This window comes from Ornithodoros turicata, chromosome 2 (assembly GCF_037126465.1).
Source record: "Ornithodoros turicata isolate Travis chromosome 2, ASM3712646v1, whole genome shotgun sequence".
Classification (NCBI taxonomy): domain Eukaryota; kingdom Metazoa; phylum Arthropoda; class Arachnida; order Ixodida; family Argasidae; genus Ornithodoros; species Ornithodoros turicata.
Window position 1 is genome coordinate 72,720,124 of NC_088202.1, and position 23,682 is coordinate 72,743,805.

Here is a 23,682-nt window from a genome sequence, read left to right on the forward strand (position 1 = left end):
CGCATAATAAAACTTACGTTACATGACATTAACGGTAAAACCAGAATAAGAACAAATGCCGTTGACCGCATGATTCTATGAGGCGTAGTTTTTGTATTATTATAATTCAATGACATGTTTTCAGGGACACTCTGGCCCTGCATAGTTAGTCAAAGGTCGAACTTCAAGCCATAATATCATTCCTCTATGTAATGGATGGTGACACCCACAGCCCACAACATTCTGATTGTGTACAAGCAGACCAGAGATGCCGGTCACGACATCACGCTGCAAAGGATTCCTGGACACGCAGGCATACGGAGGAATGAAGCGGCTGATGAAGTAGCCGACCTTGCATATCTGTCCTCATCAACAAGAACTTTATTTTGTGATTACAACTGAAGAGTTTCATCGCCGGGGCGGTATTCTACCCCATTGCTGGTGGCAATGTGGTGAAATGCTTCACAGTGGCCTCACAGTGAGGACCGTTGGCTCTTACGTTGTCCAAAAAGTCACAAGTGCTATGAGGGCAGAGCGTTGGTGGGCTGGATTTTGCCATGGACCATGCAATTTTGACAAAGTGAGGGGGCGAGAGTCCAGCTGGTTAAGAGACTCTGGAAGTGTGGTCCAGGAGGGCTGGTAGCGCGAGCAATGGTGAATGATGTGCTTTAGATCTTCCAAATCACCCTAGTGACGGCATCTGGGAGTCCGGCATCTAGTGCCATAGGCCAAAGCACATATGCAAGACCTATTGAGATCTCTTACACAGAGTATGTGTAGACGGCGATGGCTACAAGGCGACGGGCGCTACTCGCTGCTACATCTATAGTAGACCCGGAGCTTAAATTCAGTGTTCTGAGCACGGTACCTCGAACTTCTTTTTTATTTCGTGTTAGCGCCGCGAAGCAACTGTGGCTATGAGCGGCGTACAGATGTGGACAGATGGAGTGAGGACAGTAAAAAGGAGTGGAGGACAAGGGCGATTAGTATGCGTCCTGAGCCGACTTCAGAGCAAACTGTGCCGACATTCGTCTGGAAGGTCTTCGGAAAACCAAGGGAAAACTTGAGACACCACAGCCGGTGGTAGGATTCCAACCTACCACCTCCCAGTCTTCAGCAGTACCTTGTCTACCACAAATGAGCGGGACGGCTTAACCCGCTCGGCCATGCCGCTGGTTTACCTCGAACGGTTCAGACGCTTTTGCACAAGTTCAATTTGAACGTTCCGTGGGCGCCAATTCCTCCACAAAATTGGACTGATTCAGTGAACCGCTCTGTGCAACCGTGGAAGACACTGAGAACATTCTGGTGCAGTGTTCCAGATATGCATCTCAAAGGGCCACCACGAAATCTGCTGTTGACAGATTGGACAACCGAAACTTGAACCTCGTAAAAGTGCTGGGTACCTGACAAGAAGGACGCGGCCTCCAAGCGCTTGTGACGTTCATAGAAAGTAGTGCATTGGAGACAGTTTGCTGGGACCGTGTGCGTCATTGTGAGTATGTTAAGCCCTTGTTTGATATTGTGGGTTGTTTTATACCCTCCTCTTAGGGACTGCGAAAGTGGAGTTTGTTTTTTCGTGGGGGAGGGGAGGGGGAGTGTTCGTAGGAGTGTGGGGAGGTGGTGTACATGAGGCCTGATCGGCGATGATGGAGTGTTCCGGATGCGCTGGGGAGCTTCACTACCAGTGGCTTCACTCCAGGGCGTTGTCGGTGGAATTGAAGCTTCTTCAGGTGGCACGTGTCCGTAGCTTGGCGACATCCTCGTTGTACACAGGCCGCCATAACGCTCCCTCCCTCAGACGCGGAATGGCGATAATGTTTGAGACAACCGTGTCTTAGCCGCAGGAGGATGAGATGTGCTACCGAAGGTGCACACAACATGGCTGTCGTTGGCGACACGCCACAACATCGAGTCGCTAGAAAGCGCCAAATGTAAAGGAGATGGTCTTCCTCTACATGAGTCCTGATAGGCGATGATGGAATGTGCCGGAGGGCCTGATGTGCTGGGAAGCGTCACCACCAGAGGCTTCACTCCAGGACGTTGTTTGTAGAACTAAAGGTTCTTCTGGTGGCACGTGTCCCCGCTGGCTACTTTGTCGTTGTCCACGAACAGCTGAATTCACGCACGGATTTCAAACTATCCCGTTTATTTTTCCCCCAGCGTCTATCGTTGCCTGGTGTAATACATGAATGCCTAAGTGTGAGACTGAGCATATCTAAATCGTGACCTGGAATTGCATCAGGACTAGTGTATCGTACGCAGAGCAGTGTGTTCTCCGCCTTTTGTTTTCTTTTTTCCAATACCTCAGTCAATCAGCTTCTTCACCGTTTATAACCACAGTGCTGAAAAGCTGTGCCGAACGGGGCTTGATCCAGGGCCATTTTGTTTCCAAGGCACACGCCTTCGGGGTCTCAAAAACGCGGCAGAACGTATTCCATAAAACGGCATATATGCAGGCAAGGTGGTGGACAAACTCAATAGTAACCAAGACTGAGCACAGGGCGAACGCTGAAGACAGCACGACAAGACGGCTCATCTGAGTACATCAAAATATAGCACGTTCGGAAGACGCAGTTTCGTCCAAGAAGGAACTGTGTTCCACGTATGGTAGCAGAAGAAACAGAAGCATGGTGCAGGAAGCACAGATTCGACGGTGCAAAACGGTACAAAACTGTGTCGTAAGTAGAATTTGTGTTTAGAGTAACCGAGGCTTAATATAAGAGCTAAGTAAGCTATAGAATAACATACGGGCATGCGTCTAGAACTCTCTCGCATACCCAAAACGCCGCCAAACCGATTGACATTTACTGAATTTCTTACATAACGCAAAAGCCGTCTTTCGCATCTTGTCGTTTCGTCGTCCTTCCGGTATTCGCTGTTTTTAATCGCTTACACGCACTAGCACGTCTAGTCACGAACAGAAATCGTAAGCCCCAGGGGAAGCGGGAATATGACATTATGCCGCCTGCCTACTTTTCACTTTGTCTTCATTTTTGTTTCCCTGTTTCTTCTTTAGATTGAGTTGATAAGCGATAATTGAAGCGACGCAGTGAATATGCTTTGCGAGGTGGCGGCGCCTAGCGTCGAGGCCGTTTAGGATAATTGACTAGCAGTGAGTGGAACCCGAGGCAGAGAGAGTAGAAGAATGGACCGAGTATGCGCTCCTTGCAGCAGCAATCGTCGCTCTATGTGGATGTCCCCGTCATATGGACTCAAAACGTCGGTAAATATTCTGAATTTCAGGCAACTGTGCGATGGACAACGGGCTGCGTTGACTCTTCCTGGTACCGTTTTTCCGAAGGCGGCCCTAAAGAATATCGTGGTGCAATATGCGAACTATGAATTAAAGCGCGCCTCTTCCCATACACCACTGCTTCGCCGGTGAATACTTAAAATTTAGGGAGGCTCTCTACACTAGGAAAGTGCCGCGTGGTTTTGGGCTTTCGTGCTGGTAATTGTGTGAATGAGGTATTTACGACGGTAACTTTAATTTGATATAGTAAGCTAACTTTGATTAGTTCAAAAACTAACTTAGTTACTTGATAATTAAACACTTGTATTGATCATCTTAATCTGAATAGTTCAACCATACGCCAAAGCGTTGCATTAAGTTTCTTACGCGTCTGCCACATAGATGATGGGAAAGTCGTAAATTCTACGCGAAAGTAATGTGCCATACAGCGTTGTAGTTTTGAAGACCATTCACAAGGTGCGTCAACACTCTTAAGATGTGCTATTGGCGCTTGGAAAATCTTCGCGAAATGCGCGTGCAGGGTTAAACCTGTGCAGAGGAGGGACGTTTGGTTATCAAGTCGCAGTCTAGGATAACGAGGCTCTGCTCATAGCGACTTTCTGTGACGGCACTGCTGAATTATCGCACAGTGCGGGTAAGAAAACTCGCCCAGCTTCCGGCACCCTTTTGTCGATCCTCTTAGCCTTCCAGAGTCTAGCACGACAAGATGGTGCATATATACACATCCTGTGGAATCAAAAAAAGAGGCGCCCTTTCAGGTTCACTGCACTGCCTTCAGTGCACCGATACAGCGTATACATAGCGATCTATAGAATTGGCTTCAATAAAACCCGGCATTGATGGAGGGCACGTACTTCCTTCATCACAATAAGGTTTTCGTGCCCTCTCCGTAACCCAACGCAGAAACGAGCGGAGAAAAATTACCTAATCGATCTTCGAAGCAGGAGGAGGAGGAGGAGCAACAACGCGACTAAAACAGCAAGATACGCTTTCAGGCAAATTTAGACTGGAGCTTGTTTGTACCGCTAAGAAGGGAGAGCAACCAGAGAGTGTATTCGGTGGTAAGGCACATACTCAGTATAACGTTGCTTTTGCACAGAACTGGGCTAAGACCGCCTAATTATCGAGGCAAGAGGGGAAGGAAAGACCTGGGTTCACGATTAATTTTCATTAGGAAGCCCTAAAGGATCGATACTTAGAGAACCAATGTCCGATCTCTTGTCTTGCTGATTTTCCTGCGCCTCCATGTGCATTCGTTAAATGAAAAGACGCTGAGCAGGTCGATGCCGCCGCGACTACATGCATCCCCAGGGGTATAGAAAAAGACTGACGAAAGGGAGTAATGTTTCTTTAGGTAACGTACCAAGATTCGTCGGACATGTGGACCGCCGGACGGGCATAGAAATACAGAAGAAACATAGATGTGATGTTGGCAAAAAAAATAAATGAGAGGGAAAGATTAGGAAACACAGTGTAATGCGCTTCAGGTACGTGCCATACGCAGTATAGAGCGGGTCTTTGCAGTAGTATTTGAACTCCATCTTAATGCGCACGTCTTCATATGTGAATACAGCGCTGTTGTATGGTTGTACACACGTACTAAATATCAGCGTGAACTCATGCGGCAAATTCTAGCAAAACACATGCTCATGGACCTAGGTACACGACGTACACTGCTGGCAAAGACACTGTATGAATGAAATATGGAAATGTAAGATACATGCGCAAAATATACGTGATTCAACTGGAAACGCTCCTATCTTGAGCACTTTTATTCCTGTCTTTCTAAGCATTTTTATCGTAAGATTTGAGATCTGCTGTTCATTACAGTGCATTCTATCGCTTTATGTCGTCCGCGGTAGCTGTCCTATATTGCTAGTGTGATCCCCGAAACAGCCGTATTAAAACACGTAATAAAGAAGGCAAATATACTTCGCTGTGTCTCGTGCAGAAACGTTGAAAGGCCAGCGCACGAGAATACGTCACAAGTTGTCAACCTGATTAGTTGCTCGACATGCTATGCGACCTGAGAGACAAACACGATTTTTGCGAGAACTTCGCATAAGAACTGTTCCCAATATCTCTCTCGAATTTAACCCTGATATTGTAATATTCCAGACGTATATACAAAAGGCTAGAAGCATGCCCTGTCCTGAGCGCGCGGAATAAAGCACGAAATTCATACATGTACCCTCCGAAATGTCCTCACAAAAACATGTGCACGAAAACATACCGCAAACACAGCGGTCACGGGAGGATACCTGTTTTTAAGTATACGGATGTATATATTGGGAGGAAACCATACTGCCATGTTATACTACACGTAGTTCCGATGATGTGTTGTTCCAATTAACCACTCTATAACGCACTTGATCTCCCATTTTTTTTATTGTGGTTACGCATTGCGTCGAAAGTTCACAATACTACGCTTTTCGTGAACCTGGAGTGATGTAACGCACCCAAGCTTTCTACCTTGTTTTCTTCTACTCAGCTGAATCGCCTAAGATACGTTCAGCAGATTATCCTACAATTATTGAGCATGAAGATATACTGAACGCCGGGAAGGAAAGTGCCTGTACAAGATGTGTGTCTGTTCCTCGATGGCTCCGCAGAAACAGGTCTAGGTCTAGAGGCGGGCCGTCAAAATTACCAAGTTTACACCAAGCTTGATCGAGGTATACGTCGCCTGGGTGGCACAAAAAGTTGTCTGAGACAGCAACCTACGTGCGCGACTCGATTGCGTACTGTCTTGAGCATCTTGGGCACGTATTATTTGCTCACGAAGCCAATCGTACGATTCACACAGTCATGTGGTCCGACACATCACCAACATAACGAGTGCCGGAAACGCGGAGTAATTACCTACAGGGAAGGCAATGTACCGTTAAACGGTTCGGGTGCGATTTATTATGAAAGAGAAACGCATGTAATAATTCATGGGCACACTCCGATGCCCTAGTGTTTGTCATGCCCGGAGGAATACCGGATAAGGGGGATGTGTCATCATCTCATTTTTTGTTTCAGCTACAAGCCGACTGAATAATGCATCCAGATTTACTTACCAGTGTGTCGTATGGACTGATGTATGCATTAAGCACGAGGTGCTCGTTTTGTCCTAGCATGTGATGCGTTTGACCTAGTGTAACCGCTTGCTACAAGTCGACCCTCCAAGTTGTCGTCACTGTGGTGACTTGGAAGATCTGGAATACATCCTTCTCCATTATATGCAATACTCATCTTCCAGGATCAGTGTCTCTAAATCATCTAGCTTCTCCCCCTCTCACTATAGCATAATTACTTGGCCTATGACCAAATCCTGCCCACCAACGCCCTCAAGCCCTACAAGCCCAATTACAAATCTTCCTAGACAGTGTAGTGCTTCGGTTCTCACCGTGAAGCTCACCTTACATTTTCAAAAAATTACCCGGCGCAATGGGTTACAATTATGGTGAGCTCTATACAATATCGCCTGTGGCGACGAAACACTTCGATCATCTTCATCGCGATAAAGTTGACGTAGTTGTCGTTGCTTAGCAGAATCAAAATCGAATTAACCGTCCGGTTCAACCTTACGCACGCAGTCTTCATATTGCGCTACTTATACAGCAAATTAACCAACCTTCCTCCTACCGAGTGGGCGTTTTTCTGCTACCGATTTTGGTGACACAAGCAATGTCCGAGGAGGAATCGGCACAGAGTGAGTGATCGATCCTCTGCTTGAACACTCGACTGAATAAAAATTTTGCCCAGTCCCGCGTAACCCCAACTGCATTCAAAATGAGGAACGGGTGCTGCACGGGGTCTCGCGTTTGGTACTCTCACATATTGCATTGATTTGAACATCGCCGGAAAAAGTCAATAGAACAGTAGATAGACGGCGAACCCTTGGGTAAACAGAGGGTATTTACCTTGCCGGAAATTGTAACGTTCTAGGTTTGGTAAACGTACGGGTACAAACAATGTTAACGTCCGTATACACCCCGTATAGCTGGAGATGTTTATTGGTAAAATGATAAATGGAACGAAAAGCATTATGAGCTCGAGGAATTATGCTTTTTCAGGGATGAATAAGCGATAAAGAATTCGAAGTCTTCTTAAATAAATGTTTTCGGCCAATAGGAGGTGTGTTATATGCGGGCGTTGACACAGAAATACTGAGAACTGTAGTTTCCATCCGTGCTCTAAGCATTGGAACCCCTCAGTTGTTATAGTTAAAATGTTCTGTGTGGGCTCTAGACCAGGGGTATCGAACACGCGGCGCACGGGCCGCATGTGGCTTGCGATGACCTAGGTCTGTGGCACGAGGATCCTTGATCACCAAATAGAAGGAAGTTGTCCTGTCCACATGTTGAATTACGAATTAGCAATAAAACCTGATCTTTATTGCATTGTTTTTTTCCCTTGCCCGTCGTAGTGCTGACTCTGTTCATGTTACCTGTAAGTGCTTCTTCATGTAAGTGCTTCTTGTGGCTCATTAACCTCAACAAATTACGGACACAGCAATGTGAAATTCGCGTGCACATTGGGTAAACTATCGCCGTAAGTAATGTGAAGGACTCTACATTCTCACCATAAGTTAAATAGTGACACACTAAAAAATAAGGAAGAAACAGTTGTGTGCAAACGTCATTGCATTTATCTTTTCATTAGTCATATTAAAGTAGCGAACACGGAAATTATCATTGAAGCCTTATCAATGATGTCAGCTAGCTCTTTTTCTCTGATTTTTTCTATTTCCAATTTGAAGCCATCAGCGAAGGCAACAATGTAATGTGTGCAAGTAAGATATAATTTCCGTGCTCCTGAACATCGTCATAACCGTTTGTGAAGGGCTACGTATTTTTCTCGAGTCGTTTTTCATATTTTCGGTACCCGATTTGGAGAGGCCGTTTATTTCTCTTGGTGTATCAATTGGGGTTTTTCAGCAATGAATTCTGCACTTAGGGGTCTAGCTCCACAACATTTTACCGGCTCCTCGTCTTGTGTACATTTTTAATTGCAAGGTATATGGAGCATTTTATGGTAATTACTGTCATTTACTTTCTCTTTGCCCTCCGTGATGTGGACTAAAATTAATGCGGCCCGCGGGCCCCTTTTTCAGTTTGAAGCCCCTGCTCTAGACGATTGACAGCGTATCGCCGTTGTGTACCATAGAAGTATCTTCAGTGCCCTTCGTACTTCTAAAAACAATATTTGCTTCTAGAACACTAACGATTCGTCGTCCCTGTAAAATGAACAAGCATGTAAATATGCAATGCTGCTCAGGTAATTAACTTTGAGTAGCAATATTTGAGAGCGATAGCTTTATAGGTGAAGAAACTCCAACAGTAGTGTAAGTCCGTCCGTAACAGTTGTGGCGAGAGAGGAAACAAGAAGAAGCTACAACGGCACCGCAACGAGTGTGGCCGCCTGAGAGTCAGACTGGAACTTGTCGCTCACATTAAGAAAACAGTACCAATGTTGAGGATGCCCAGAAGAAGAAAGTCCCTGTTCGAAATATCGGCGGCTCTCGTCCTGAGGCAATTCACTTCATACAATGTTATAATGTTGCGCAAGCGTCGGCAACTTTGCACTCGACACTTACCATGAGCTAATAGTGTCAGCTTAATGAAATGCATGACTGTTTGAACGGGAAGTACCCTTTTGCTTGATCAGCTCTGCAAAGCACGAGTGATCATCAGCATGCAGATGCGTGAGCTGATACTGATGCGATACCGCAGCGGTATAACGAGGAAGCACGAGCTGGAGTGTTTGTGATCCAACGACGATAACAGAGTTCGTGGCGATTTGGCCACATGGTTATCTCAATGAGCCAGCAGATACTGGAGTTCCATGTAAAATTCGTGAAGTAATTACGGCGAAATTACTTGGTACATGGTCAAATCCAACTGACCAATGCTATGCCGTAAAAAACACTGTTCACCTTTCTAGACACTGTAGGGCTTTGGTCCTCACTACGAAGCTCGTCATTATGTCCTTCATGAGACCACCACGATGAATGGGGTAGAGTATCGCCTATTTCAGTGAGACGTCCCACTCATTATCACCAAACGTTGCTGTTAGTGAGGTAACGTACGACCGCACGAAAATAGGAGAGACTGAACAACTGAGAAAGGAAAGATTCAATAATAATGGTGGCGCCGCGATGTTACAGGTAAGGTTTATCTCCCTATAGTGTGGCGACACGTTGCAGGTGCTGCAGTGTAAGACTGCGGATAATTTCGACAACCTGGGTTCTTTTGACGTGCGCCGGAAAAAGGAAGATTCACTAAAACATTTACAACCTGCAGCATTTCCTTCATCATGGATTTGAGCAACGCGGCGTGCTGCGATATCCACGAAAATAAACTTCCTTGAGCTTTTCTCCTTAACAATCATTTATGCGAACGAATGATCAACCGATTAAAAGAAAAATAATGAATGTATATAATATATAAGTGATAACGAATGATAAATAATTAACTTTTGCTCTACATAAAATGTATACCCATTCCGGGCTGGACTAAAAAAAGAGACGACCTATTACTGAGCAGTCGTTGTCGATGGTCACCGGGAGCCCCTAACTGAGGTTAGAAAAACATAGCTCATTAGCGACTAGTGTTGGATCCCGGCTGTTCTTTCACGTTCAGAAATTCCGGAGATTTTTCAGGAAAAATACCCGGGATTTCGGTACTTGAAGAGAATTTTGCAAACCAACCCCATGTCTTTGCACGCGCTCAGGCTATGGAGTTCCTTAAACCAGCTGGCTTGTATGTACGCGATTTATCGAGCAATAACGACTTGTTCATTTCTTGCACTTGTTTTGAATGACAATTCTTTGTCCTTAGCCCTAACAGTACGCGCATATGATTTCATTTTTTCATTGTCATTTCATTGATTTCATTTCGTACAGAAATATCATCATGTACAGAAGGCAAAGCCTGACGTTGTACCTGAACCATCAGCAGTCGTAGCGGCCTGTTACCACATAACACATAGGTACACAAAAATGGTATATACAGTGTGCATAGGTAAAAAGAAGCAATTCTTAGTAGCACAATTTTACAGAATCATATACAATACTAAATAAGTTAGTTAATGTGATAACGCTTAAACCAGAATTTAGTCACTTACAACTAACACGTTTTTCTGTGCTAGAAACTCATCTCGTTGGTGATTGCATTCAAAATGAGGAAACATTGCTGGAAATAAGATATGTTTTTAGATTTCTTTTCAGGGGATAGCTCTAAGTTGATGAGATCTCCGAATTTGTTTTAGGAAATGCGGAATTAAGTACGACATGCCTGTCTTCCACAATTCGTTCGAAGCGCCGGAGTTCCGAATCTCTAATTTGTCTTATACGATATGGTGGACTATAGACTTTGACAACTGTTGGGCAAGATTGTTCACATGAACATTCCATAGCAAGTTTTCTTGAAACCATACTCCCCAAAAAATTGATCTCACTAACTTGTTCAGTTGTGCTGTATTAATGTATAAAGATAATGAGTAGCTTAATGGTTTGTTAATCGCCTAAAAATGACAAATTTAATATTCTGTATGTTTACTGCAAATTTTATTCGAGAATAACCATTGTTAAAGATGTTTTAAATAAACAATGGATCGTTATGGAGAGCTGTGCCAGTAAGCTGTGTGCGAAAAAGATGTTCGTATCATCGCGTATCAAATGATGTCAGGGGTTCTTTGAGTGTCTGTTATGTCGTTTAATGTACAAAAACGAATAGAAGAGATCCGAGGATCGAACCCTGAAGGACACCGCACCGCACTTGATATGCCCTTTTCTCAGATTCAGTGTCATGTATTTTTAAATAATAAACGCGTGACGACAGATAGCTTTTTATTAACTCATGAGCTTTGCCACGTATTCCATAATGCGCGCACTTATTAAGTAATATATTATGTTGTACCGAGTCAAAGGCTTTCCTAAAATCTAAAATTATCCCTACCGTGTCAAGTTGATTTCTAGTTCCGTACAATTTTGTCCGTACTTGCCTTTTTGGTATCCCAAACTGTGATTCAGAAATGATATTATGCTTAGTAAGATATGCATAAAGCCTTGTATGAATCACTTTTCTAATTAGTTTAGAAAACATAGGAAGTAATGAGATGGTCGGTAATTGCTCAAGTTGTTTACGTACCCACCTTGACTAATTCTAGACACTTTAGCTACTTTTGCGGCATCCGGAAAAACGCTCGACACCAAGACAGAGTTACAAATGCGCATAATTTATCCGCATCAGTGGCATTATGTACTTAATCGGAATTGCCTTCAGCCCGTCGCTACCAGGAGATGATACATTATCAAGCGTGTGCAGTATGCGCTCTACTTCTGGAATTGTTGTTGCGAATGGATAGATGGAATTCGCAGATAATGTGCCATGGGACAACGGATTATAGGAGTGCGGTGGGGGATTGCGCATTAACGTTTTTTGCTGCCACATTGATGAAATAGTTGTTAATCTTGTCAGCTAGGTAAGTACCACTGTATGATTCTGAATCAATAGTCATCTCAGTCGGCAGCGTATCCGTATTGCTGTTAAATGCTAGGTTTTTAACAGCTCTCCATACCTTTGTGGGTCGTTTTTTTATACCTGAGAAAATCGTACGCACTATTACGTACTCGTATCGTACAATTTTAAATCGTCTGTCCACGTATGTCCTCTCTTCTAGTCTCCGTCGTGTTGCATGAGCATGCTTCAAAGCACATTTCTTGTTTGCGCGGTGCCGGCTTCGATTGTTGACGTTTCTGACACGCTCGCCAGAGTTCCGTGCATTGCTATCCGCTTTTGGGGATGTCGGCGTCGTCTAACCCCTTGTATAGGGGCGTGCACGTGAACAACAACACAAAGAAGAGTTTTTTTTCTTTCTGTTGTAGGCGGGTGGGGGGGGGGGGAGATTGGAAGTGTAGGCTCAGTTCCTCGAAGAGCTTACGGACGGGGGTGTATAGCGACTTGCCGCAGAAGTCAGGCTATCATCCGTCGTATGGCTTTACGCCTTGCTTTCCATGGATGGACCGGACGTTAGGTTTGAGGTGGACTGGCAAATTACTGATAACTGGTAGGACCTCTACGAAAGACCTCCACAAGCATATCACTGGAAGCAACGCGAAAAACCACTCTTGAAAAATAAACCATGTCGAGTTTCCAAAGCCGATTTTTTCTTCTATATTAAAGGGACTGCAAAGTGAAGGTACCAAGCTACAATACTTGGCTGTCACCACACCACACAAGTTGTCACCTCTTACGCCTTCATACTTATCGTACTCAATTAATTTTGAACACTCTAAGACACTGAAAGATGGTATAGGCGGACGAATTCACATGATATTGAAGTACAACGCATTTAGACAGGGTACTAATTACCATTAGACTTTTTTTGAAGATCAACAACAATTCTTGAGAAGTTCGGTTTAAACTGTTAACGGTTTGTAACGCCCGAGTTCCGTCCTTCTTGCGAGGTGATTGTGCCATCTGTTGGCCTTTCTCTCTCTCCGTGACTTTGTGTCGCCTGTCCGCTGTATCGCTGCTGTTTGCAAAACCTCGCATACAAGTGATTTAAACGAAGGTGTGGGTTTGCGTTGACGAGTTCCGGAATACACAAACCATGTAGCTTCGCAACGAAATGCTTAGTGTACTCGCGAGAAATGCACTATCCCGTCTGATGTATCGTCTAGTTGCTTGCGTTCTCATAGATGGCGCGAGATCCGCCTCAGGGTTTGGGGCTCTCTGGAGACCGTAGCTTGCTTTGCGTAGAAATCTTTGAAATTCGATTGCTGAAATAAAAGTGCTAAATATAGGGTATGGTGGGGGAAAGATGAGACAGAAAATTTGCAATTGAATATGAAATTTATATTATTGTGTTTTCAAAATAAACTAGCCATAGGCACATTCTCTGGGGGTCTAGAGCTTCAGACCTGTAAATGCAGAATTTACGTAGCCGGACTAAAATAAACACAGAACAAGAAATTCAAAAATACAGATTGTCTCATTGTACCCCAACCCTCCGTCCACATTTGCGTGCTACATGCGTGCGTGCCGCCGGGTGCGTGCCACGGATAACTTTGGAAATAAGTAGAATGGCCGGACATTAGTTGTATTGATGGCACAACCCAGGAGTATAATTGGTGGGTTGAGATTGGCCATGGGTGTTTCTTAAAGGGACTATCGCGCTCGGAAACATGTGTACGCGACCGATATACGGTACGTTTTGGCACCACCTCACAGTCTACTTGGCCTAAAGTTATTTCCGGGAACAGCTTAGCTCTGCAGCTAAGGATGTCTCAGGAGGAGTAACATCGTGATGACGAAGGCCGTGCGCACGAATGGGAGCTCGAATGGGATTGCCTCCGAGCTCGCTTTGCTTCGCGTTTGCACCGCAATATACTGACTGAAAATTCCGCAGCAAAAACTCCGCCTTTCGCTTATGATTTCTGATACGACCATGTCGCGTGAGAACACGTGTTACGTTCCTGGCTGTAAGAACACACCCGGCGCTAACTCGAAAGTGGCATTCCATGACATATCCCAGACTCTCCGCGACCTGCAGACGCCCGCTGGTCGCCAAAGGGTGCTTCCTGAGTGGACTTGTCTGTGTGACGTTTTCTGTCGATTTCCAGAGAGGAAAACCCGACACGACTCTCAACATCCGGGCGTCTGCTCTTGCAATGCGCTACAATCAAATTGCGCAGAAACTACTCAACTAATTCGCGTCGGAATTTCGGCGTCATTCGGCGAGGAGTAAAACGGCGCTACAGTTTCGGAATCGACCGGAATGGATGCAACAGAGTAACGATTGGTTCGTGAGGACCCTCCAAGTCGCTGAGGGGGAAGACTTATTCGAAATACGACAGACTGCTTGCAGAAACACAAAAGGAAGAGCCATCGAGGACAGTACAGCATGGTGCTGCCACGTTATTATAACTTCATAAGCGTGAATTATACACTACAAGCTGCCCTGTAAGGAGGACTATGAAGCACCGACGTAGATATCGCTTCATTCCATTGCAGCAACGCCCGCTTCAGTGTTGGCTGCACACACCGATAATCATTTGTTTTCTTTCTTTAACAACACCTTGTTGTATCATTAACTTTTGCGCTTTTTTAATTCATAACACGCCTAATGAAAACTTCCCCTCCCCCCCCCCCCCATTAGGAACTTCCCCTCCTTACACCCGATTACTCCGTACAACTTACCATCCCCGTCTCCCTCAAGACCTCCTGTGAGCATCGACGCGTTACAATATGTCCCATTAAACGACACAAAGGAAGCGGCCCAGCCAAAATTGAGATGAGTCCGCTGGAGAGAAATGAAGGCGTCAAAGAAACAAAGCGAGCAGGAAACGCCGAGCGGGCCCCTCGTTCTCGTGTGGTCGTGCGCGACTTCCAACCTCGGCGTTCATATTTTTACGGAGCGCTCGGTGGTAGGCCTCCGTCTCCAAATGGGGGGTCCCCAGCGATAAGTCATGCCACAACGTGCCTCAATTATTCCTTCTGTCGAATGAGAAAAGGGGAGGCAATCGCTTAAATGTCCCCTCCCCTTTTTGGTTCTCCCATTGCGAGATTCATTAGCTTCAGCCATTTGCACAACTCGACGTGCGTTCGTGTCTGAACAATCTTGTGAGCGTCTTACGTGTGTCATTAATTCATTAATGCAGTGAAAAAGCGTTTCAATGTAACGTCCGAGCGAAACTTTTGAAGACTGGATCTCCAAGAGAGGGACGGGTAATGTTGGTGATGCAACTATTTCGCAGACACAGTTGCGCACATAAGGTCAAAAATAGTCATTTAGTATTAAACAAAGTGGACACTTCAAATGGAGAATAATAACTACAGATCCTTTTGCACGTGCGAGTTGGTGTACTGTACAGGGATCGGAACCGAAACTGAACCCGAACCGGAAACCGCTAAAAGCCGTATTTTTCGCTGAACCGGAAGTGAACCCGAACCGAAACATTTTTTTATCTCGCGTTGGACCAAACCGGAACTTAACCGAAATAAATTTAGGCGGTTACCGGTTCGCGAAGCCGTTCAGACGTAATGTGCGTTGTGAGAGATCAGAACTACGATTTACACAGCGGATCGAGCCGCGTTGCCAAACAATTCGAAACCGAAACTAAAAAAAAAAAAACTACAACCCAAGTGCACGAAGTATTTCCTCCTCCCCAGCTATTGCATTTATTCAGTCGTGTTTGAAGTCGTCCTTTTGGCACTTCTAGGCTTCTTGTACGCGAGTTTTGTCGTCCAGCAACCCCAAGTCTCCATTTTGGGCTGTGAAAAATAACGGCCTGTCCCTGAGCAGGATATAACAGGGTGTATACTACGAGTGAACATAGAGATCAGAGTATGCTACCGTAACGTTGCACCTGAAATGCAGATCTGTAACACGCAATGTTGCTGTGGACCACAGCTGCGCTGGCAACGACAACAATAAAAGCACATTTGTGTTGTTTGAGAATCGTGTGCTTCGAGGTCGAGAGATGTGCTTGCTTTGAACCCATTTCAATCCGCTAAAATTCACTATCCTGAACCGTTCGACACCGATATTTCGCGCTGCTGCAGAGCTGAACCCGTACCGAACCAATATGCCAGAACCTGAACCTGAACCTGAACCGAACCGACAAAAAAAATAAATAACGGTTCCTGTCCCTGCACTGTATGTTGCAGTCAGATAAATAGTGAACCTACGTGCTCGGCCAATCAGTTCTGTGAGCTCGGTTTTCTTTTTCTTTTGTGGAATACTCAAACTGAAACACAACATTGTGGAAGGCCGCTCCAAATTGTTTTCTCAGCAAGATTACTTTTTGTGGCAAATGCATCGCTTCAAGACTGCCCCGTCTTGTTTTTGTCCATTAGTTATATGCGGGCATCCAGTAGAAGTAGGTCGTGGGCTTCTACATAGAAAGCATTCCCGTCCTGCAGTGAATTATTTATATTATATTATATTATATATTATATTATAAGGAGTTCAGGAAATGTTAAATGATCATTTTTACTGCGTCCTCCGTGCAAGCGGTTAATAGCATTACGCCGATCCATGCCCTTATTTATCGCAAGTAGAATGGAGCCTGAATTAGTATACAATGTGGCTCACATAGGTTCGTAGAAAATACGTGCAAAGTTGTGTCCATTCTTCTCGACTTTTTTGGCACATCACTACTACAGTAACCTTGCCTTTGTGGTGTAACACTGCTATATTTATTCGTTAAGGAACGCTAGAGAACAGCAGGAAGCGGCTCTGTATATCACGCGACGACATATCCAACAGGTAATGTACAGCTGTGCATTACCTCCGTTCCTACCTGATTTCGGTCTTGTTACCCGCAGAGGTCCTCTTTGTCCACGCAGCGATCCAAGGTTTCAGCGTCAGACCCTGCCGAGGACGTGAGCAATGTAACATTCTTGCATTGGCTATAGGACGCTAACCCAGTGACATCAAAATCTATTAAAGTATCACGCACTGTGGTGTTGTTCAATGTCATATTTTATATGGAACAGCGAATATACAACGATCACCAACACCATATCATCAGCGCCTCTTTAAGGCGTCTCCAAAACCCAAAAGCGACGACAGAGTCGAACAGAAAGTATTTGCGTTAGAAATGCGACAAGGTACTACCCCCAGAGGCGACCTAAAAAGACCAACCTAGGGTCACTTCAAAGCTTGATATATCACCTGCAGTTATGCAACCGCATATTATCGACGACTGTTGTCGCGCTGCCGTGCACAGGTTGCGCAAACAAACAGTCAGGAGCTCGGACCGACTCGATTTCGGTTGCTAGGGCAACGATCTATCGATACCCATAACTAATACCCTCCCGTGGCATGGGCCAACTCCATCAGGAAGCGGATGGCAATCCTTGGGCTTCCAGGAAGTCTGCAAACATGCGGGATGAAGACTCAGAGAGGCACTGTCGGGGGTTAGGGGCACAGCATACCATTGTCTCCAATCGCTCATTACGTTCTACAGTAGTGAAGTGTATCTATCGTGGTGGTTTACGCGTAAATGTACCGATTAGTAAGAATACATGGAAACAAATAAGGCGCGCCGTGCGGTAATACGAGGGAACTTAATGCGCGAACTCAGCACGGAGTACTATTTGTCGCTATTTGCCACTAGTGCTTCCAGCACCGTGTGTCGGAGCTTTCCGGCGCACCTCAAAAGAACCCCGGGTGATGGCAACTATTCGTAGTACCCATTGGATGTGCAGCATGTCGCCTACACAAATACGCACCTTACGTGTAGATCTACTCCAATTACTATTTGGCACAGTAAAACTACCTAACACACCATTCAAACCATTCCTTAGCTGAGACGGAGTAAACTAGGGCTTAGGGTTGTTGGGTTGCCGTATCGCGGAATGAACTCCTATGCAAATTTCGATGGACGATACCGCTTTCTTCTTTTCATATGCACAAACGGCCGAGCAATTCCTTTTAGTTGCCAGTTAGGTTGTGCCTAGTTCTTCTGGAAGTTCTGCACTGTTAATGGCCACTGCAGTAAGAACCAGTCTATAGCGACGTGCGCGCTTCCGGAAAATACATGTTCGGAAGTGGGCTAAATGGGGTGACATGTAGCTATACGTTGTAGCGATAGATAAGGGCAACATCGAGAGACAGAAATAGAGTAAAAATGTAGCCACAGGTGGGACGCAGGTATAGTTATCAATCACGACTAATATTCATACGGACGGTCTAACGTTTGGACTTGTAGCCAATATATTCCTTGGGAACGAGGAGCACTAGAAAAAAAAATTAAAGAAAAAAACCACGACGGGACGCACTCGTCCCGTGTAGTATTGCATTTCTCTTGCTCCTCGTACTCAAGGAATATGTTGCCCTGCAAGTCGGTTGCACCAGCTTGCTTGCTTCCTACTCCTGTGTTCTACGACAACAAGTATATAGGGGCAGTAAGTATACTGATACGGTTTACATAGGGCAGTACAGACGAAACAGAATCTGAGGGGATGCTTCCAACTCGTGAATCAGCAATGTGTGTCAAAACTGCCCCCACCCCCAACCCTTGAAAAAAAAGTACTATTCGTGCACCGCGTCCATGTACTCTTAAACGGCGGAGGGGTGGGGTTTAATGTCGAGGTAGGCTTGCCGGTGATGGCTAAACACGAGTGGGCAACATCACGACTGTAGCAAACTAATAATAATAATAATAAAATTAAAGAGGATGAAGGGCTGAAGATGAGGTATGTATAGGATGACTGACACCTATGTGACGCTTTTTGTCACGCTTATGCAGTACATAATAGTAAAAAAAAGGCGTACGCGCGCATATCGCGATGATGGGTGGCTAGGAGCGTGTTATGCGCTGAAGTTCTGTTTTAAGGGACCGCCGTTTCGAGAGCGCTACTAGCGCGTACTACATCCCGTCAATGAACATGGCCTGGCAAGGGAAATCACTTCATTACCGAATCTCATCTACGACGGCCGAACTCTGGCCTTATTACACGCAGCTGTTGCGGTTCAAGTCACCGGAATAACTAGGCCGTTTTGCTTACGGACTCCAGAAGTGCCCTCAACAACGTGATGAACCCCATGTGTGGTAGCATCCTAGCCCGATGTATAAGGAGGTCGTGTGCCCAGCATAGGCTAACCGGAGGTGAGCTTACGCTCCAATCCCGTCTCATGTCGGCATCAGAGGCAACGAACGAGCGGACAAGCTAGCTTCCTCAGCACACCGCATCTGCAGCCCATCCTTACCAGTCCCGGCCGACACTGACAGGCACATGGTCGTCAAACAGCTAGTTGAGGTGCGTCATCCTGGCATACAGGACATCATGCCGAATCACCGACCCTCTCTTCCCACGAAAGATCTTCCCCGTGGTATGCAGACAATGCTCCATCGATTACGCACGGGATCTGCGTTCACGAACTCGCTACTGTTCGAGATCGGCTCCAGGCAGGACTCCAGTTGCGGACACTGTAATCATCCGGAGACTATCGCGCATATCCTGACAGAATGCCGTGCATACCATACTATGCGGGAAACTCATCTTCCCCACGCCAGGCCTGGTATACTGACGGACGTCCTCTTTCCCGAAGGTTCTTGTGCGGAACGACTTTCAAAAACTCACGGCCTCGTGCGCTTTCTTCAAGAACCGGGCCTAGCGGAAAGACCACTCTAGCGCACCTCTCACCTACAGTGTGCCTATGTCCCATCAGTATATCGGTTATCCTGCCTATGCATCACTTTGAAGCCCTCAACTCCCCTCTTTTGGCTATAGTCGTGACGATGCCCACTTGAGTGCGGCCAACAACGGCAAGCTATCTCGGCCCCCCCCTTTTTTTTAAGGTTGTGGGTGGGGGGGATGTATATTGAAAAAGAAAAGAGAACAAGGGAAGGTTGGCCAAGCAAAGAGCCGGCTTGCTGTTCCAAAAATGAAAATAAAAATGAGTCCGTATGGGTTGCATAGGTATTGTCATTGCAAAACTTCGTATTGTCTACATTGTTACGCACAACACGAGTGCAATATACAGGGTGTCCCAGAAAACGTGTCATTGAATTATAATAAAAAAAACTACACCACCTAGAGTCATGCGGTCAATGGCATTTGTTCTGGTTTTTGCCACCTCCTCATGTGAATGTCGTGCAACGTAAGTTTAATTGTGTAAATTTTTGCGAGCTTAAGTCGGAAATTTGCCTAGTAAAGGTCACTTTTTCACCCTAGCAATGTGAAGAGCGTGTCTAACTTAGTCTAATTAATGATAATTGACAGGGATATTGAGGGTCTATCCCATCGGAAGAAATAGCCTAACATCATGCTCTACGGAGGTCGCACAGAATAGCGCGCGATGAATTTTCAGCGCAATCTTTGTCAGTCCGACGAAAGGAGGTTGGAATCCCAGCCCTCCCCGACATCGCAGAAAGAGATAAAACTGGCACGTCCGACTTTCGCTCGGATAATGCTTTCCCTCTCCCAATTTTAGGAACTTACTTTTTCTACTATCACTCTGTGGGCTGGCTTCGGAACCTCCTTTTGTCGCACTGAGAGCGATTGCGCTCAAAAAGTCATCGCGCGCTATGGTCCGGTGCTCCGAAAAGCATGATATTCGGCTATTTTTTCCGATGGCATAGCTCGTGAATATCGCTGTGAATTATCATGAATTTGAGTGAATTCGGCACGCTCTTCATATTGGTGGGGTAAAAAAGTGACCTTTACTTGGCAAATTTCCGAGTTCAGTTCGGAAATATTTACATAATTAAACTTGGAGTACATGACATTCACATTAGGAGGTGGCAGAAACCTAATAAGAACAAATGCTGTTCACCGCATGATTCTAGGTGGCGTAGTTTTTTTTATTATAATTCAATGACACGTTTTCTGGGACACCTGTATACAGGGTGTTTCAAAAAACGTGTCCTTCGGACTTTATAAAAAACGGGGCGACGGAAAAATACGGGGTAAAGGGCACTTGTGTGGCAACTGAATTTGCCATCTTGCAAAAATATTTTCATTTGATTTTAATTAAAATAAATTGAATTTCTTTAATTGAACTCCAAAATTTTCCAAGTCAACCTAACGTTTTTTTTTACAGAATTTGAGAGCCCGTAGCGAACTTAGTCAGATCCACCAAGAAATCCGCTCGATATTGCAAATGGAACTGCCCAAAAAAAGTCCCGAAGTTGAGGCTTCAGAAGTTTCGGATATTCAACAGCGCACCAAATCAGTCGGAAAAATGCGCGGAGGGAGGACATGCTCAGGCCCCCATGAAGCTAGAACAGTTTATCGCCAAACCCGCGTGCAGCACAAGACGCGCAGATAACAAGGCAGGTGACATTCCACCATACGTTGATAAGCGGCAAACAAAAATGATTCCGCCTCTTTTTTCCCGCCCTGTGTTTTTTCGACCTTCTATCTTTCATGGGGGCAGGAGCATGTCCTGCCCTTCGCGCATCTTTGCGACTGATTTGGTGCGCTGTTGAATACCCCAAACTCTGAAGCCTCAATTTCGGGACTTTTTTTGGGCAGTTCGATTTGCAATATCGAGCGGATTTCTTGGTGGTCTGACTAAGTTCGCTACGGGCTCTCTAATTCTGTAAAAAAAACGTGAGGTTGACTTGGGAAATTTTGGAGTTCCATTAAAGAAATTCAATTTATTTTAATTAAAATCGAATGAAAATATTTTTGAAAGGTGGCAAATTTAATTGCCACACAAATGCCGTTTACCCCGTATTTTTCCGTCGCCCCGTTTTTTTATAAAGTCCGAATGACACGTTTTTTTGAAACACCCTGTATATTTCAAATTGCATATTATATTCACATATACATATCTATATATTCTTTACAACACTAAAAGATAGGTCTTCCTCATTTCGACATCATTCACTCGAAATGCCGTAGACAATTGCTCAATCAGCGAAATAGCAACCCGGCAAGTCCAGGACGCGAACGCGGAATTAAGGTGGTAATCAAAATTGTAATCATCAATTCAATGACGCACTACAACTGTATAGCGTAAGTTGAATGGCATCAAACAAAATGGAAAGCTCTTCCTTTCAAATATTTCTGATTCGCGGTATTATCAGTCATCTGGCGCACTTAGTTTCTGTTCTTGGAAGGCATTCTGGACGTCTCTATCACCATGCTCACCAGCTACACACATATGGCAGATTGTGATGAGCCTGGACTCTCTGGTTGTACAACCGAAGTTATTCCAGGCTCTCGTATTACACTGCCGAGTCCCCAAGCGATTACTAGCGGATCATTATTATCGGCTAGTACCCAGCCCGTCTGCTGCTTCAACAAGTAATACGTGCGTACGGTCGTCCTCTCAGGTCAGTCAGGAGTTACCTGCTGTTCTTAGGAGTAATGGTGAAGAACTAGCGGAGTTCGGCGTGCGTGAGTTGGAAGCAGTGGTTCACGCTTCTAGAATACGCCCCTCCCCAGGTACCGATGGGATCACACAAAAAGCGATTGCAACTCTTGGGGCTTTGGCTTTAAAATAACGCACTACTGGAACTCATCAGTAAGAACTGCGTGATGGAGTACTCCTGGAATCCTGGAAGACGTTCTTAAGCCATGAAAGTCTCCACGAGAGTTGGGATACTTTCAGCCATGCAGTCTAATGAGCTGCCTTTGCAAGGTAAGGGAGCGCTTAACCCTAAACCGGATCGAGTAGTAGGTGGGGGAGGGGGAATCTATTTATTTGGCAGGAAAAGTTAGACAGAAATGACGGCTTGCTAGTACCTGGAGTCGCACTGACTTCTACCTGACATTCTAATGATCTATTTATTTTTCTTGGGTGCACTGGATAACAGCAGCTCTCAAGGCGTCGTAAGGGTTGGTCGCCTGGGGAGTAAATATGCTGTCTGAGACGTCCATCACAATTTCTGGGGGCAAGGAAGCGACGATGTGCCGGTATCGGGTGAGTTGGGATGCTATTCCGGCAAGGAGGAATTGAGCTTCGACTTGCTGAAACCAGATGCTGGGATTGCAAAGCCAAAATGGCGGCAGTCGAACAGCGACGTGGCCTAAACGGGGCTGGCTCGTGTCTTGAGCAGCGACTGCAGGTCCAACGGGCGGAATAAGATTGGGGTCATCGGAACGATCCATGAAGAACGGTTGGTGTTCGATTCCGGGTCACCAAAAATGAGGAGCACGAAACGACTATCTCATGAGTCATGGTCGAACTGATTTATTTTGTCTCTCGGCAGTTAGCCACGAAAAGGAATCCAAAAAGCGTGCCTCGAGGAGGCACCCGACTTCCTCGTCTTCTCTGCGGCTTGGTCGACTTTGTTGAAAGAGGTATTTAAATACTCTGCATAAATGCTTTTCAAGATGAGTATTTAAATACAAAATATAAATACAGTATTTAAATATCGTAACTACTACCATAAATACTGTGAGGAAAATGTCATCTGGAATTACAGAAATAACGATGATCGTAACAAGAAATCAGCGACGAACAATAGCATTTATTTGTTAGATTATCATGGCAATTTTAATATTAGAATTTTCTCGAATACTGCATCTTTTAGGCATCTTCTGTTCGGCCGTACAATCAGATTGGCAAAGGAGAACCGAACCTCCACAGGTGCCGATGAACAAATGCTTGTATTAAATTTGACGAAGATGCTTCGTACAACAAGGTAATTGGCTAGCCGCGACCGTTGTCCGCAACAACAGTGAAACACTTGCCATCGCAAATGGTTTGTCGCATGGGCATGGTAGCGCAAACACGGCATAACTGCGCCCCAAACTCTCCCTTCTTCCTGAAAGGTCAAATGCAGGGCAACTTTAACATATGTGTCAGTATATACTATATTTAGGAGTATTTACAAAGTATTTACAAGAATAAATACCCGAAAATTGGTATTTAAATATAATTATAAATACCTTTTTCAAGTCTATACTTAAATACAAAATATAAATACATGTATTTATATTTTAAATAGTATTTTAATTACAATGTATTTAAATACTGCCCATTCCTGC

At 45.1% G+C, this 23,682-nt stretch overlaps 1 protein-coding gene and 1 long non-coding RNA gene across 10 annotated transcripts in view; both read right to left on the bottom strand.

The window, feature by feature from the left end:
- The window catches only part of LOC135385561 (uncharacterized), a 390,670-nt gene that overhangs the window by 312,272 nt on the left and 54,716 nt on the right, over positions 1 to 23,682 (bottom strand). The gene's annotated exons all lie outside the window — the stretch shown is intronic.
- The window catches only part of LOC135385560 (glutamate-gated chloride channel-like), a 468,552-nt gene that overhangs the window by 167,623 nt on the left and 277,247 nt on the right, over positions 1 to 23,682 (bottom strand). For 8 of the 9 annotated variants that reach the window (XM_064614944.1, XM_064614942.1, XM_064614941.1 and 5 more), the window contains one exon: positions 16,533 to 16,603. The exons of the other annotated variant lie outside the window; for it this stretch is intronic. The gene's annotated coding sequence lies outside the window, so the exon portion shown is untranslated. The remainder of the gene's footprint in view (positions 1 to 16,532; positions 16,604 to 23,682) is intronic. 9 annotated transcript variants of the gene reach the window in all.